Genomic DNA, 18,332 nt, shown 5'->3' with positions numbered 1-18,332 from the left:
GACAAGGGAAAATGGCAAAACTAGAGGGCGTAACTTGAGGTTGCAGGGAGGAAGACTTAGGAATAATGTTAGGAAATTCCTTTTCATGGAGAAGGTTGTGGATGCCTGGAATTCCCTCCTTAGGGAGATGGTGGAAAGGGAAACGGTGATGGGTTTCAAAAAAGTGTGGGATAAACACAGAGGATCTCCTAATTAGAAAACAAATGGTATAAAAAGCTAAGGCCGGTATATCAAAGAAGAAACATCCGAAGAAATATCAAAGAAGAGACAAGTTAATTTAATCATGTATTGTTAAATGAGAATAGCTAATGGGCAGACTGGATGGACCATTCAGGTCTTTATCTGCCGTCATTTACTAAATTAATATGCCAAGGGCAGAGAATGACAAGTAAAATGCAAAACGCCATAGCAAGATCTTTCCATGGTAGGCCTGTGCAGCACTGTAAGCAATGTAAGCATGGTAGGAGGCTACCATGCAGGAACAGAATCCTCTGCCAGACTTACCTTGCTTATGGCGGTAATGCCAGGTACATACTCAAGCCCTGCACATTTGAACTCAACAGGGCAAAGCGTGATCTTGAGTTGGAATGCCCCACTCGGTTGCTGATTTCTTCCAGCACTGGTGGATAATGGTGACGGGAGGAAGGGGGAGTAGGGAAAGAGTGAAGAGATGCTGGACACAGGGGGCAGGAGCACCAATTTAAATGTTGCTAGAGGACTGTAAACCAGAGAATGACACGGTGACAAAATTTATCACCGTTCCCATCCCCGCGGATAACCGCGGTAAACCATCTTCATGTCATTCTTTAAGGAGAGAGGGAAGAATCAGAGTATGAATGGCCACAACTACTGACCCACAAGCTTTGCTTTGAAGAATGCTGGTGTAGAAGGATTGAGGTTGAAATAGACACTAGAAAATGACATGGGATTATTTCCCGCGGTTATCCGCGGGGACGGGAACGGTGATGAATTTTGTCACCGTGTCATTCTGTACTGTAAACCCTTGCTTTCTTACCGTCTCTTCTGCACCACTACATTTCTTAGAGGATAAAGGTGTGCTTGATTTCCTGACAAAAACGCTCAAAAAACATATACAGTGGTACCTTGGTTTATGAATGCACCGGTTTGCGAGTGTTTTGCAAGACGAGCAAAACATTTGCAAAATCGGTGCCTCGGAAACCGGTTCTCGGAGGGGGGGGAACGCATCAAAGCGAGTTTCCATTATTTCCTATGGGGAAACTCGCTTTGATACACGAGCATTTTGGATTACGAGCATGCTCCTGGAACGGATTATACTCGTAATCCAAGGTACTACTGTATTTGCATTCAATAATGGGAGGTGTTTAATAGCCAGGTCCGGTCTAGTCCAATAAATTCATCACTTTGAAAATGCAACAGGAGTGTTTGAATAATGAAAATTCTGCAAAAACTGTTTTGTTTATGAAAATACTTTGGTGTAGAAAAGACTCTGAACATAAAACAAGTTTCCTGTTCTGGTTTTCTTGCCAGGCCCTCCCTTGATTTGTGCAATTCTTCAGGGATCAGAAAGAGCTGCTTTCACCAGGAACAGATGGTTGTAGACCTGAAAGGTCGTCTACATCCTCTACTGTATGTGAGTAATATATTTTAAGAACGCCGTTTTCAATCATGTTGTGAAATCTGCTGTGGCGCAAGACTCTATTTGGATACCATCAGTTCCAAGAATATAATCTAATTTTCACATCCTCTTTCTAAATGATTCTGTGATCACTCAGCAGCAAAGCCTGTACCCCTTACTTCTAGTAGCATTGTCAAGATTTCTTCTGGAGCTAAGCTCTTTTAAGGGCATGCAAAACTGAAAAAAAAAAACAAAAAAAAAACAGTTTGCAGACTAGGTTGTCAAATCCACAAGAAAATTGAATACCCCACCTTCCCTTTTACTAAGCCGTGGTAGAGGTTTCTATCACAGCCTGGAGCACTAAATGCTCCGACACTGCTCCAACCCTCATAGGGCTAGATTCACAAATCAAACTGATCGTGTACCAATCGGTTTGTGACCCCTTTGTGACCTGATTTCCCTCCGGCCTGATTCACTTACCTCTCTGCCGACCATCCTCTGATCCACACATGCAAATGAGGGGAACTGCATGCAAAGTAGGCAGGGATGCGATTCACTAAGCAAAACCCTGCAACACCGACTGGGCTGGCCAATCACAAACAAGCGACTGCTGAGGACCAGTCACTCAAGCCCTTTCCGGCTGCCCTGCCTTCTGCCACCCTGCTCTCTGCCCTGTCAGCCCCGATCTCCTGATGCCCCAAATGCCTCCTGCAGGCCCCCAACTCTCCTGCCTGCCCTGACTCTCCCACTGCCCTGGATCTCTTGCCCCGGATCGCCTGCCTGCCCTGACTCTCCCACCCTTCCCCGCAGTGTAAGCCCATGGTTTTAACCATAAGAACATAAGAACAAAAGAATTGCTACTGCTGAGTCAGACCAGTGGTCCATCATGCCCAGCAGTCCGCTCACACGGCAGCCCTCTGGTCTAAGACCATCACCCTAACTGAGACTAGCCCTACTAGTGCACGTTCTTGTTCAGCAGAAACTTGTCTAACTTTGTCTTGAATCCTTGGTGGGTGTTTTCCCCTATAACAGCCTCTGGAAGAGCGTTTCAGCTTTCTACCACTCTCTGGGTGAAGAAGAACTTCCTTACATTTGTACGGAATCTATCCCCTTTCAACTTTAGAGGGGTGAACAACCTGTCCTTATCTACTAAGTCTATCCCCTTCAGTACCTTGAATGTTTCGATCATGTCACCTCTCAATCTCCTCTGTTCGAGGGAGGAGAGGCCCAGTTTCTCTAATCTTTTGCTGTACGGCAGCTCCTCCAGCCCCTTAACTATCTTAGTCGCTCTTTTCTGGACCCTTTCGAGTAGTACCGTGTCCTTTTTCATGTACGGCGACCAGTGTTGGATGCAGTACTCCAGGTGAGGGCGTACTATGGTCCGGTACAGTGGCATGATAACCTTCTCTGATCTGTTCGTGATCCCCTTCTTTATCATTCCTAGCATTCTGTTTGCCCTTTTTGCTGCCGCCGCACATTGTGTGAACGGCTTCATCGACTTGTCGATCAGAACTCCCAAGCCCTTTCCTGGGAGGTCTCTCCAAGTACCACCGCAGACATCTTGTATTCGTGCATGAGATTTTTCTTACCGACATGCATCACTTAACACTTATCCACATCGAACCTCAACTGCCATGTCGATGCCCATTCCTCGAGCTTGATTATGTCACGTTGCAGATCTTCGCAATCCCCCTGCATCTTTACTATTCTGAATAACTTCGTATTATCAACAAATTTAATCACCTCGCTCGTCGTACCTATGTCCAGATCATTTATAAAGATGTTAAAGAGCACGGGTCTAAGCATCGAGCCCTGTGGGCTTAAGCGGGTTAAAACCACAGGCTCCAAAGAAAGTTAAAAAAAGGGGAAAAAAATTTCTGCCGGGCCCGGAGGTCCAACTCATGCGCAGACCATCTACAGATGGCCTGCGCATGCGCTGAGATCACTATAGAGCGATCCGGGGAGGCAGTTGAGGGCGTGATTCTGATCGCCCTCATTTGTATGAGGGCAATTCGTGAATCAGACCCCCAGACACGGATCGGATCTGATCCCTCACGGATTGGATCCGATCCGTGGCCTTAATGAATCTAGCCCATAGAATGCCTATGAACGTCGGAGCATTTAGTGCCCCGGACCTTTATGTGAAGAAAATCAATAAAAACAAGAGAAAAAAGAAGCCGATATGGTTCTCCAACCTAGTGGCTGAGAAAATAAAGGCGAAAGAGTTGGCATTCATGAAATATTAAAAAACCCAAGAAGAGGAGAGCAGAAAGGACTACAGGGTGAAACTAAAAGAAGCCAAGAGAGAGATATGTTTGCCAAAGGCACAGGCGGAAGAACAAATGGCTAAAAATGTAAAAAAGGGAGATAAAAATTTTTTCTGATATATTAGTGAAAGGAGGAAGATAAAAAATGGAATTGCTAGGCTAAAAGATGCTGGGAACAAATATGTGGAGAGTGATGAGGAGAAAGCAAATGTGCTAAACAAATACTTCTGTTCTGTGTTCACAGAAGAAAATCCTGGAGAAGGACCGAGATTGTCTGGCAAAGTTACACGAGAAAATGGAGTAGATTCTGCGCCGTTCACAGAGGAGGGTGTTTATGAGCAATTTGATAAACTGAAGGTGGACAAAGCGATGGGACCAGACGGGATCCATCCCAGGATACTAAGGGAGCTCAGAGAGGTTCTGGCGAGTCCTATTAAAGACTTGTTCAACAAATCTCTGGAGACGGGAGTGATTCCTGGGGACTGGAGGAGAGCGGATGTGGTCTCTATTCATAAAAGTGGTCACAGGGATGAAGCAGGAAACTACAGGCCGGTGAGCCTCACTTCAGTTGTTGGAAAAATAATGGAAGTGTTGCTGAAAGAAAGGATAGTGTACTTCCTTGAATCTAATGGGTTACAGGATCCGAGGCAACATGGCTTTACAAAAGGTAAATCGTGCCAAACGAACCTGATTGAATTTTTTGATTGGGTGACCAGAGAGCTGGATCGAGGACATATGCTAGATGTAATTTACTTGGATTTCAGCAAAGCCTTTGATATAGTTCCTCATATGAAGCTGTTGAACAAACTTGAAGGGCTGAAGTTAGGACCCAAAGTGGTGAACTGGGTCAGAAACTGGCTGTCGGACAGACGCCAGAGGATGGTGGTTAATGGAAGTCGCTCGAAGGAAGGAAAGGTGACTAGTGGAGTCCTTCAGGGTTCGGTGCTGGGGCCAATCCTGTTCAATATGTTTGTGAGTGACATTGCTGAAGGGTTAGAAGGAAAAGTGTGCCTTTTTGCAGATGATACCAAGCTTTGTAACAGAGTAGACACCGAAGAGGGAGTGGAAAATATGAAAAAGGATCTGCAAAAGTTAGAGGAATGGTCTAATGCCTGGGAACTAAAATTCAATGCAAAGAAATGCAGAGGGGATTAATAATAGGAAGGAACCGTATATGCTGGGAGGAGAGAAGCTGATATGTATGGACGGGGAGAGGGACCTTGGGGTTATAGTGTCCAAAGATCTAAAGGCAAAAAAACAGTGTGACAAGGCAGTGGCTGCTGCCAGAAGGATGCTGGGCTGTATAAAGAGAGGCGTAGTCAGTAGAAGGAAGAAGGTGTTGATGCCCCTGTACAGGTCATTGGTGAGGCCCCACTTGGAGTATTGTGTTCAGTTTTAGAGACCGTATCTGGCGAAAGACGTAAGAAAACTTGAGGCGGTCCAGAGGAGGGCGACGAAAATGATAGGAGGCTTGCGCCAGAAGACGTATGAGGAGAGACTGGAAGCCCTGAATATGTATACCCTAGAGGAAAGGAGAGATAGGAGAGATATGATTCAGACGTTCAAATACTTGAAGGGTATTAACGTAGAACAAAATTTTTTCCAGAGAAAGGAAAATGGTAAAACCAGAGGACATAATTTGAGGTTGAGGGGTGGTAGATTCAGGGGCAATGTTAGGAAATTCTACTTTACGGAGAGGGTAGTGGATGCCTGGAATGCGCTCCCAAGAGAGGTGGTGGAGAGTAAAACTGTGACTAAGTTCAAAGAAGCGTGGGATGAACACAGAAGATTTAGAATCAGAAAATAATATTAAATATTGAACTAGGCCAGTTACTGGGCAGACTTGCAGGTCTGTGTCTATGTATGGCTGTTTGGTGGAGGATGGGCAGGGGAGGGCTTCAATGGCTGGGAGGGTGTAGATGGGCTGGAGTAAGTCTTAACAGAGATTTTGGCAGTTGGAACCCAAGCACAGTACCGGGTAAAGCTTTGGATTCTTGCCCAGAAATAGCTAAGAAGAAAAAATTTTAATTGAATTTAAATTGAATCAGGTTGGGCAGACTGGATGGACCATTCGGGTCTTTATCTGCCATCATCTACTATGTTACTATGTATGTTACTATGGTAGAAACCTCTACTGCACCTTAGTAAAAGAGGGCCGAAGAGTTTACTGAACTACTCAGCTAGACTTTTAAAAAAATAAAACCAAAAAATCTGAGCCAAGTTCTTCAAAATGGCAAGATCAGCATCACGTTCAAGCAGATTTATCTGATCTGTCTGGTCTACACATAATAGAATCGAGGTGAGTCTGCGCATCTTGATTAATTCATACCGAATCTGAATTCTCTTCAGAATCAGTGGGGAAGTTAATAGATTTCTGCTGAAAACCTAGAGAAATTGTTTTTAAATATCTGTCAAAACTGAACCAGGCTGAAAAAAAATCACCTCAACCTCAAATTACGTAATTTCATTTCAACCTCGAATTGTCCATAGATCTCTAAACTTTTATTTCTTTTTTATGAGTTAGCACAGTGGCGTGCCTGGCTATGCAGCCGCCCAGGGTGAAGCACCCCTCCTCTGGCCGGAGCACCGCCTCCTCCAGGCAGTGAGGGGGGGAGCCATTGTGGGACTGCAGTCCACGTGCAGGCGGCCATCAGCTCTGCTAGGCCCCTGCCCCAGAACAGGATATTGACGTCAGAGGGGATGGGGGCCAGCAGAGCCAATAACTGTGCACATGCGGACCGCAGCCACACAACCGCTCCATGCGCTTCCCTAACACACACACATTGCCCCCACCACCCCACCCTTGGTATGCTGGAGAGTTAGCAGCACAACCCGGAAAAGAAAACACAGTGGAAACATTTGATGGATAGCATTCTGCCATCTGAACCACAGCGCATGTTGCGCTCGGTGACTCATGATAACGTACATAGTCCGACAGTGAAACAACAGCGGCTAGCAGTGTCTAGAACTAGCATATTTTTGTGTGTGGGTCCTCAGGAGTGGAATAAACTTCCGGGATATTTACGACAGCAAACATGTTTGAGTAGTTTTTTAAAAAAATGTTGAGATGTCTATTTGAAAGTTTGCTGCGCTTATTATACAATGTACATATATGTGATTCATTTATGGCACATTTGTAGTTTGAAAATCAATAAAGAATTTTAAAAAAAATGTTGAAGAAATACCTCTTCTGTAAGATGAAATATGGGACATGATTTATAGTTTTTTGATGTGAGGCGCTGGTAGCCTCTTTGTAATTTTAGGAGGCTTTACATTATCACTATTATGTTTTAATGATGTTCAATTTGTTATACTGTATGTGACTCTGTTTGTGGATGTACTCTATTGTGGATTTTATTGCACATCACTAGTGCACTATTGATTTCACTGACACTGTCACAGCTGGTCTTTTTAGTGGCTTAAGATTAGGTTTTTATTTGTCTGCTTTTATTTTTTGTTTTTAGTTTACCTGTTCAATTTGCATTTTCAGATCCTAGCCTTGCTTTGATCTTCCTCTCCAAGCCCAGTACATTCCCTACTTAAACCAGCCTCTTGGGGCGCATGCCGCAAAGGCGCGCGCTTAAGGAGCATGTAATGCTCCTTAGTTTGCTCCTTTGTGCGTGAACTGTGTGCGCCATAAAAATGATATCGTCGGCTTGTATTTTTACCAAGTTTTTATTTTTCTCTTTGCTATTTTGCCTTTCTATAATGGATTCTCCAGTAGTTCAATCGGCTGTTGGCTATCCCATGGGGGAAAGTATACCAGTGCATTGGGGTCACCGACAAGCTTACTCTCAAAGGTTTACTCTAATCATCTGAGTGTTATCCAAATTCCTACCTTGTTGTCCTCTAAAAGTAATCGCAAAATTAAACATCTTAATATAGGCCTTATAAAGATCTATAAAAAGTAAGTGTCATATTATCAAGGATTCCATCATTCAAAATTCATTTGACTTGCTGTGTATCACAGAAACCTGGTTGCTAGATGGTGACGAGGCTTATATTAACTATGCTTGCCCTCTTGGGTTCACTTTTCAATTCAATCACCATATTGGAAAAAGGGGAGGCGATATTGCAGTAATTTATAAACATCAGATCGCTATACTTCTTTATATGCCACCTCCCATAACTCGAAATTTGGTTACTCATTTACAGTCATTACTCATGGAGTTTAGTACAATATCACAAAATCTATTAATACTTGGAGACTTTAATATTCACTTCAATAATCTGGAGAATCCCCTCACATTAGATTTGTTTAATTTTTCTTCTAATCTAGATTTAATTCCTAGAATTTCCCAATCAACCCATGTAGCAGGACATACTTTAGACATGGTCTTCATGTCGAAAAATCTTTCTGCGGATTTTTCAACTCCAAAAGTTAATCCAGTTCCATGGACTGATCATAGTTTAATTTCCCTACAATTTGAACATAAATGAAATACAAGTGTTTATTAGCAAAAAAATTATGCCTATCGGGATTATAGTAACTTAGAGGAATCCAAAATAAACTCAATAACTGACTTATCTTTAGAAGACTAGAAACTTATCTTTTGAGGATCAAATAATTAGTTGGGATAACCTATGGAGAACTGTATTGGACAAGCTTGTTCCAATTGTAACTAAAACTATTACATCTAGAAAACAAAGAAATCCATGATATACAACTGAATTGTCCCTTATTAAAAAGCAATTGTGATATTTAGAAAGAAAATGGCGTTGGGAAAAAACACTCATCCATCAATTAAGATACCCAAACTCAAGCACAATATTATAAAAATAAAATAAACGAGACAAAGAAAAATTATTACGCCTCTCGCATCCAAACAGCAAACAATTCTTCTACACTATTTTCTATTTTAAAATCTTTAATGACATTTAAACCCCATTCAGCGCAGGGTGCAATTAGTGCTCTAACTGCTCAAGATATGGCTAACTCTTTTGTAGAGAAAATTCAAGGGATCAGGAAAAAATTCTCGGACACTAACACCGGAGCCCGATTATTCTATCTCAGATTCCTGCATCTCAATTTCAAAATGTTCTCATTTTGCATCACTTATACTTTCTGATTTGCAAAGACTATTCCTTTCATTGAATGTAAAGGGTAATGACGCACATTCACTTCCTCCACATATTTTGAAAAAATTATTTAATATTTTTGGTAAATACATTCAAAAAATCATTTCTACCTCCTTAGAGAAAGGGATTATTCCACAAAAATGGAAACATTCAACTATTTCAACCAATATCTAAAGACCCAAAAGGGAATTTGAACGATCCTACTAATTTCTGACCAATTGCAAAAATACCTTTCGTAGCAAAAATGATGGAAAAAATAGTTTTTAATCAGGTGTCGGAATTTTTTGAGAAAACAAGAACATTGCATCCACATCACACAGGCTGTCGACAACATCATTCGACCGTACACTCTCTAATTGGCCTGACATCCTCTGTTCTCTGTTTTTGGGATCATCACCAATTGGTCCTCCTTATATCCATAGACTTATCATCAGCTTTCGACACTATAGAGCACCATCTTATTTTAAGTAGGCTCAGATCATTGGGAATAACTGATGTTGTTCTCTAATGGTTTCAGTCCTATTTTTCAGAACGATCTTCAAAAGTGACATTTAATAATTCATCCTCAAATACAATTGCAACTAGTTTTGGGATCCCACAAGGATCAATCTTATCTCCCTTATTGTTCAATGTATTTTTGGCTCCTCTGTTAACCCTTAGCCAATCATTTGGGTTCACACCATTTGCCTACGCTGATGATGTCCAACTTTTGTATCCTTTGGATCCAAACTCAGCCAAAGAAATTTCAGCAGTTAATATGAAATTGTCAAAAATGCCCAAATGGTTACATGACAATAAGTTGGCCCTTAACACATCTACAACAGAAGTTATGCTATTCCCATGTAGAGAGAGACAGAAATTAGGAGCCAGCATAAACATCAATAAAAGTACGCTTAAAGAAGTCGCCAAGGTAAAGATACTCAAAGTCTTTTTGGACCAGAAATTGAATTATCATGATCAAATAAGTTCACTTGTCAGGAATTGTTTCTATAGGTTAAGGTTGATTAGATCACTATCCACATTTTTGGATGAAGCACCTCTGAACATTTTAATACACTCGTTAGTCATATCAAAAATTGACTACTGCAACGCTTTGTACAAAGGAATAACCTTAAAAGATTGCAAATCCTACAAAACACAGCAATATAAATAATTACTAAACGGAAAAGCATTGGTTACCTCTAAATTATAGAATTACATATAAAATAGCATTACTTACACACAAAATTTTAACATATAAAACTCCTGCATTCTTAGAAAGGCTTCTAATCCTTTATATTCCTACAAAATCCTTAAAATCAGAAGAGAAATCTCTCCTCTTAGTCCCTTCACTAAGACTCATTTTTTCAAGGAGAGACACGATCTTTTCCGTCACGGCCCCTCAGATCGGGAATTTGCTCCCAATCAATATAAGGGAAGAAAAATTAATTAGTAAGTTTAAAAGTCTCCTGAAAAGCTGGCTTTTTAAGGATGCTTTTAACTGAGTTATGCAAATTTTATATATTCAGGATACGTGTTAGAGTACTAGTAATGTTGATAGGTGAAAATTGAGCAGGTAACCTTTTCCCCCATCCCATTGTTTCATCACCCTGCCCTTTTAATTTGTTTATAAATTGTATTTAACCCTTTATTTTTTTTTTTTTTTTTTACCTTCTGTGTTTGGTTGGTTTAAAGTTGTTTTAACCGTCTGGTTTGATTAATGTGTTTTTCTTTTTACCCCAATTTTATTATTATTTGTAAATCGCATTGAATTACGATTTTGCGATCAAATCAAATTTTTATTAAACTTGAAACTTGACCCGCCTTGGGAAAGGCATGGTATAAATAAATAAATACAAATACAGTAAAATCTATGGAGCCAAAAAATCAGCCCATAGTAGAGGATGGATTTTTAAAAAATGCTAACCACAGTTAAAATTACAACACGTATTCAGTACCAGTATTGAATATCTGGATTTAGCACATGCTAACAGTGCTATCCAGTTCATGGCACTATTCAGACTGCTAACCAGATTGCTTACTAGATAAAGTTAGGATGGCCTTTTAATCTAGTTCATTATCTGGTTAGTGGTATGAATATCACCAGATAAACTCCATCTAGCCAGATAACCTCTGGCTCCACCCAAACTTCGCCCATGGACTGCCTTGGCACGTCATATTCAGCAGCACTGCCACTGAATTTCTCTCTTGCCAAGCAGAACACCTGCCTTTCAATATCAGCCTCCATTAAGGCATTAAGTGGAAAATAAATTTTTTAAAATAAATATTTAAAGCACTATTTTAACATAGCTCTCCCTAAGTCCACTTTATTGATACAAATGTCCTCTTTTGATAGATCTGTTACATAAATATAAGGTTTTGACCTGCAGAGATTTGATTGTTGCATCAGCCAGTAACTGTGTCTAATCCTCAGCAAGTCCTGATGGATTCAGTCCAAATTTACGGAGGCATGTCAGATGAAGCTGATTAATTTCTTTGACTGGTTAGGCACAGAGGTGGATGAGGAGAGAGGAGAGAGCATTAGAACACGACAGGGTGAACACAGTAGAGATACCCAGAATTGCTGAGGGTATGATAAACAAAGTACAGATAGATTTACATACATCCTGATAATTCTAGTTAAGATGGACATAGAACACAATTCAAGTATTATGTGTACAAATAAGTAGAATTTAGTATGAAAATAGTACATGATGCTAGTAATATATGTGTATGATGATTGATTATATAATCAAAAATATTTCTGTACAAGCTGAATATCTTAAATCAATATATCCACACCCAAATGATATTCATCCACACTCCTAATATCATAAATTGTATGCCACGTTTCTTTTTAATCGGAGAAAAAGACCTCAGTGAAATATATTAAATACCTATGATAAATGATGGAACAGTGATCTCTTTAAAGAAATATAACAGTGAATGATATAAGAAATTACAGAGTTTTTTTAAGACCAAGGATGTATTTCTCTATGGCAATGAAGTATTTGCCATAGAAAGTTTCCCAGGCTTGGTCCTGAGAAATACCGAGGTCTTTTTCTCCGATTAAAAAGAAACTTCGCATACAGTTTCTGATATTAGGAGTGTGGATAAATATCATTTGGGTGTGGATATATTGATTATATAATCAATCATCCTACGTATATACAGTTCATTCAGAGCGATTTACATAAGCTTCTGTAAAGGTGTTACAATACAGAGTTAGCGTTTTCTGAGATGGTTTTCACATTATGGTATAAATGTAAAAACCATCCCAGAAAATGCTAAGGGGCTTATAATTGAAAGAGAAAAATATCCAAAAACCAGCCTAAGTCGGCACTTGGACGATCATAAACGAAAGATGTCCAAGTGCCAATAATCAAAACGGGTTTTGGACGTGTTTACAAATGATCTAGGCCTTCCCAGTGCCGCTAAACGGGGCGTTTCAGGAGGAATGTCGAGGGTGGGATTTGGGCAAGACATGGGACGTTCTAGACTTAGTCGTACTGAATGTGTAACTGAAAGTTTTACAACACAGTCTAGACGGAATGTGGACGCTGTGACTTAGGCCATTTAAAACATGGTCTAAGTCACAAAAAAACTATATAAAGTGACCAGATAAGCACTGCAAACACATAGTACAGATCCAGACACATTACCCCAGTGATCACCGACTCTCCCCCACCCCACCCCACATAAAAATCATAATCACAACTTTAAATATCTGCCTCCAGAACATCAGCACCTGGCAGCCTGCCATAAGAAAGCCTAGTAGAGCTGCACAGAGGCGGCTTAAGTCGTCTTGGGGGTGGCTTAGGGGCCCATGGAGAGGAGGACCCAAGCCCATAAGCCACTGTAATCACTGCATTCATGGTGAAACATTTGCACTCCCCAAAAAAACCCCAAACCCTTTTGTACTGCCATATAAATGGCTCCTGCAGCCATAAGGGCTATTGGGGTTCTAGACAAGTGGGTATAGTACGTTTTGGGGGTGTTTTGGGGGACTCACCATGACCTATAAGGGAGCTGTAGTGAGATGTTTATGGGGCACTCTTTTTGTGAAGTTCACAGCAGTGCCCTGTAAGGTACCCCACTTTTCAGGTGCAATGTCTAGGTGTCCAGTCCATTACTTTGCTGACCCCTTCCACGTCCAACAGGGCTTATTCTAGGTGTTTTTGACTTGGATAAATATTTGGATGAAAATGTGGTATAAAGATGGACGATTTAGCAGCTTGAACGATCAGATGGCTGGACGTATACTTAGAGGATTTAAAAAAAAAATAAATAAATAAATATAAATATATATATATATATATATATATATATTGGACGTATTTTTTGAAAATGTGTCCTAAGCTGTGTCTGACTTTGGACTTGTGACTTAGACGTTCCTTTCAATGATGCCCCTCCACCTCTGTATTGTAACATTATTACAGAAACTCATGTAAACCGCTCTGAATTAACCCCCAGTCATTAGTAGTTTTGAATAAACTGTAGATGTACTGCAATTGGATTTTAGCAAGCCCATGGGCACAGTTCTTCATAAGCTCCGTCAGTAAGGGATCCTGAAGTGACTGGCTGGGTTAAAAACTGGTTAAAAGTGGGAGGTGATAACATGTAGTAGCGATTACCACCAGTGAAGGACGGTTTGGTTCCTTTCAACATTTTTGCAAACAATATTGCAGGAGGGCTAAAATTCTCAACAGCATAAAAGAGGTGGGAAATATGAGAAGGTTCTAGCAAAGAATAAGAAATACTGTAGTATTTGGCAGCTAAGGTTTAATACTAAAAAAAAAATAAAAATGCAGAGTCATGCATTTGGGGTGCAAAAAAAAACAAGAGTGAGGTCTTGGAGTACTTATAGAGGCAGTCCTTGGATTATGAATGAGTTACATTTTTAAAGCTGTCCTTAAGTTGGGTTTGTATGTAAGTCAGAACATACGGTGTGTATGTCTGTCTGTTCCGCATACTGTACAATCAAGAACATTAGTAATCCTCAGGGCCCATCTGTAAGGGGAACCCCCTCTTCCCTTCCTCTTAACATCTGGGAAAGGTAACAACCTTCTGGATAAGAATGGGGGAGGGGAACAATAAAACTTTACCCACAGGGATGAGGGGCTGGAGAAACTTGAAAAGCGAAGGGTAGAAACTTAAATAACGCCAGTCCAGATCAATAAAGCCTACCTCCAACAGCCCCAGCTCTCACCACGGCTATGCTCATTTCCACACACGGAACGTACGCAGGTAGGGGTAGTTTCAGTTAGGGCACTGGTCTTTGATCAGAGGGCCGCCGCGTAAGCAGACTGCTGGGCATGATGGACCACTAGTCTGATCCAGCCGTGGCAATTCTTATGCTCTTACAGCAGGGGTGTCAAAGTCCCTCCTCGAGGGCCACAATCCAGTCAGGTTTTCAGGATTTCCCCCAATGAATATGCATGAGATCTATTAGCATACCATGAAAGCAGTGCATGCAAATAGATCTCATGCATATTCATTGGGGAAATCCTGAAAACCCGACTGGATTGCAGCCCTCGAGGAGGGACTTTGACATCCCTGCTCTACAGATCCGAAAGGCATGGACCCAAACCGGCAACAGGTGTAAGGCAGATTTAAAAGACAATTCAATAACTGAATGGCAACGTTTTACTGCCACTGTCCCAAAATTGGCACTTGGGCATATAAGGACGGCAGCAGGCAGTCACAGTCAAGGAAGGCATGACAGGCAAACCCAAACCTTGCAGTCAACACAGGAATGCGTCATGCCATTAGAGATTTGATTGGTTGGACAGGCTCAGAAGTTCTGCCCAACAACCAATCAAATTAGTTTGTAAGCAATGGCATAGCAAGGGTGGGAGGCACCCCCGTGTCGCCCCTTCTCACCTCCATACCTCTAAATCTTCACCAGCAGCTTCTCTGCCTCCTGCTCATGCTGGATTTCTCTCTGATGTCACTTCCTGGCCCCACAACGCGGAAGTGATTTCAGAGGGAGCAAGGCCTGCGTGAGCAACAAGTTAGAGTACTTGCTAGCACGGGCAAAGATTTTAAAGAGGTACCAGGGTGGAGAAGGAAGGGTGCGAGCATGGCATAGGAGGGGTGGAGAGGTGCCGGCACCCTCGCCAAGACGGCGCCTGGGGCGGTCCGCCACCACCCCTTTACTACACCATTGTTTCTAAGTATGAGTTGTTCTTAAGTTGGATGTTCATAACCGGGGGACTGCCTGTTCTTAAGTTGGTCAAAGAGGTAGATAAAGTGATAGTAACAGGCAGAACAATGCTTGGGTGCACAGAGAGAGGAATCAATTGCTAATAAAGATATTTAAAAAAAAAAGAGGTGAAAGGAGGCAACAGATGCTCTTTGTAGATCTCTAGTGAGACCTGTGTGCAATTCTGGAGATCACACCTTTAAAAGGATATAAACTAACTAGTGTAAAACATGGACTGCAATTATTAAAACAGTCAATGATTTTCATCATAAAACACCTGCCAGCAATGGCATTAGCCCTGGATATTTGGTGCTTGACTATGTCCAGACACCCGTATTGAATATCCAGATTTATGCAGCCAGTTATCTTTATGCAGTTAAGGGAGGAATTCATCAAAGGGTGCTAAGAGAGTTAGGATGCGCTAACCACTAAAGATGCCCATAGGTCTCAATCCCGCCCCTCAGAATCAGGAAGTAACTTCAGAGGAGGGGGGCGGGATTGAGACCGGCGATTTGGCAAGAAGGAAGGCCCCCACAGCATCTGGCTTCGTTATTGCCAGCCAGTCTAGCGGGACTGGGACAGGACCGAAGGCAGGGCTGCTCACAATCCGGATGCACTGCTGACTCCTGACTTCCCCCCCCCCCCTCTCTCTTGGCAGCCAGCAAACAGCATGGAAGACTGCCGCAGCCACGTCCGGGAGGAATCAGCTGCCTGCCTTGCATGTCGGGCCTGACCCGCGACTCCATTTCCCACAGCCCGGTAGGCTTAAATTTGGATATTTTTTTAAACTGCTGTAGTAGACTGAAATGTAAACCAAGACCCCCATTGTGGGGCCTTTATTTTTTTGCTCAAAAATCTCAGTGTATATTCGAGTATATAAGGTACCCAGAAAATGCTAATCCAAGATCTCATTAATCTGGCAGTAACTGGCTGTTCTCACATATCTGGCAATTGCTGAAAACAAATGTTGCCAATTATACAACATTGTTATAAAACAGTTCAAAGAGCAAAACCTCCGTTTAAACAGGAATAAAATGACATGGAGCTCACCAAGTTGTTTCCAGTCAAGTATTAGAGCAGAGCATACAGTGTAGACCAGACACAGCTGCTGAAAGCTCTGGTCTATTATACAAGTATCAGAGGGATTAGGGATCTCTTCGTTGGCAGATGCTGCTTCTCCTGTCACTTTCACATTACGTAGGCCATACCTGTGCTAGAATTTTTCAAACCACCCTTTATTGGCCTGAAAGTTCGTAGATTGTGACAATCCACCTTCCCTTTTCTTCAAGTTATCATACAAAGACTTTGCCTTTCCTCTTATCAACACAGAGTCTACAGGAATTATCTTCTTACAGCAATCCTGCACCCACAAAAATGTTGCAGTTTCCACACGAGAGAAATTGCCATCTTGCACATGTAATGTCTTTGTACCGACTGGTATAGCTACAACAATGACTTCACAGGTTGGCTTTTCCTTCTTCTTTATGTACCTAACAGTAGATTCATTATTGCCAAGCAACAGCGGAGGCTGACTTTACGAAGCATATCCAATAATTCAACCTTTTCTGGTAAGGTCTTTGGTTTTTTTTTTCCCCTCATGGGAGCACTAGGAGCCTTACGATTTGTAACTATACTGAAAATATGGAGGGAAACCTGACCTGTTCGTAAAGGAGAGGCAATACCAGATAAGGGTGGTATGTATCTCTGGTGTAGCTGAAGCAAAACTCACATTCACACTAGAGGTCTGCACGGGAATGGGGATCATGGGAATCCCCCCTAACCCAAGGGACTCCCACGGGAACCCCCCTCTGGCCCACAGGACTCCCACGGGGACCCCCCTCTAGCCCACGGGACTCCCATGGGGATGGAAGGCTTTGGAAGCAGGGTTCATCCATATAATATAGTGGACATGTCAGCCTTAGTAAAAGAGGGGGTTTATAAGTTAATTACCTGAACAGAAAACAAAAAAAGGGTTCCACCAAAGAGATTCCACAAGGAAAACAGCAGCGCAAACACAAAAGAAACTGTGGAATTGATGATCCTGTCTGAAGTAATTGCTGCTTTTAATGGGGACGGGCGGGGATGGAGGTAATTCCTTGCGGGGATGGGTGGGGACGGAGAGGTTCCTGACGGGGACAGGAGGGGACGGAGAGGATCCTGATGGGGATGAGTGGGGACGGAGAGGATCCTGACGGGGACGGGTGGGGACGGAGAGGATCCTGGCGGGGATGAGTGGGGACGGAGAGGATCCTGACTGGGGCGGGTGGGGACGGAGAGGATCCTGACGGGGACAGGAGGGGACGGAGAGGATCCTGATGGGGATGAGTGGGGACGGAGAGGATCCTGACGGGGACGGGTGGGGACGGAGAGGATCCTGGCGGGGATGAGTGGGGACGGAGAGGATCCTGACTGGGGCGGGTGGGGACGGAGAGGATCCTGACGGGGACAGGAGGGGACGGAGAGGATCCTAGCGGGGATGGGTGGGGACAGAGAGGATCCTGACGGGGACGGGTGGGGACGGAGAGGATCCTGGCGGGGACGGGTGGGGACGGAGAGGATCCTGGCGGGGATGAGTGGGAACGGAGAGGATCCTGGTGGGGATGGGTGGGGACGGAGAGGATCCTGACGGGGATGGGTGGGATTTCTGTCCCCGCGCAACTCTCTAATTCACACACTTCTCCAATGATGGTGTTTGCTACACTTTTCTCTCTGCACCCCCTCCCCCCCAGCAACATTAGGATTAATTAGGCACACAAGCTTTCCCACCTCCTTTAGTTTTCTTGACCATGCTAAAGCAAGTGCTGAAATTTTCTCTCTGCACACTTTTCACCAACACTGCTGTTTGCCCGACCACACTGAAAAAAAAAGCACTGAATTTTTTTCTCAGCACTCCAGGATGACATCATTTGGGGGGTGGAGCCAGCAAACTAAAAACCGCTAATAATCGAAGTCGCGAGTGCCGAACTTGCGAATATGGAGGGAGAAGTCTACATCTCAAAATTTTGGTCAACTAAACAATCCTTTAAGGAAGGGAATTTGTGAAAGTGAGATTTTTGTGCTATTTAGTAAAAAGAAAGCTAATGAAAATACTGCGTGAAAGGTAAACCATTGTGTTAAAAAAATTAAATTTTTAAGGCCAACAGGAACTGAACAAAGAGTTCCAAAAGTGGCTTTAAGAATTCCATGTACAATGGTAGAATACTGC

The 18,332-nt window shown here is 42.6% G+C and overlaps 1 long non-coding RNA gene across 1 annotated transcript in view; it reads left to right on the top strand.

The window, feature by feature from the left end:
• LOC117360612 overlaps positions 1–18,332 on the top strand; it is a 108,564-nt gene that overhangs the window by 11,192 nt on the left and 79,040 nt on the right. The window contains exons 2-3 of the long non-coding RNA XR_004539461.1: positions 1,510–1,612; positions 15,786–15,886. This is a non-coding gene — a long non-coding RNA (uncharacterized LOC117360612). The remainder of the gene's footprint in view (positions 1–1,509; positions 1,613–15,785; positions 15,887–18,332) is intronic.

The sequence above is a fragment of the Geotrypetes seraphini genome, chromosome 5 (assembly GCF_902459505.1).
Source record: "Geotrypetes seraphini chromosome 5, aGeoSer1.1, whole genome shotgun sequence".
Lineage (NCBI taxonomy): Eukaryota > Metazoa > Chordata > Amphibia > Gymnophiona > Dermophiidae > Geotrypetes > Geotrypetes seraphini.
The sequence above is the reverse complement of the archived record's forward strand: the minus strand, read 5'-3'. Positions and strand labels throughout refer to the sequence as shown.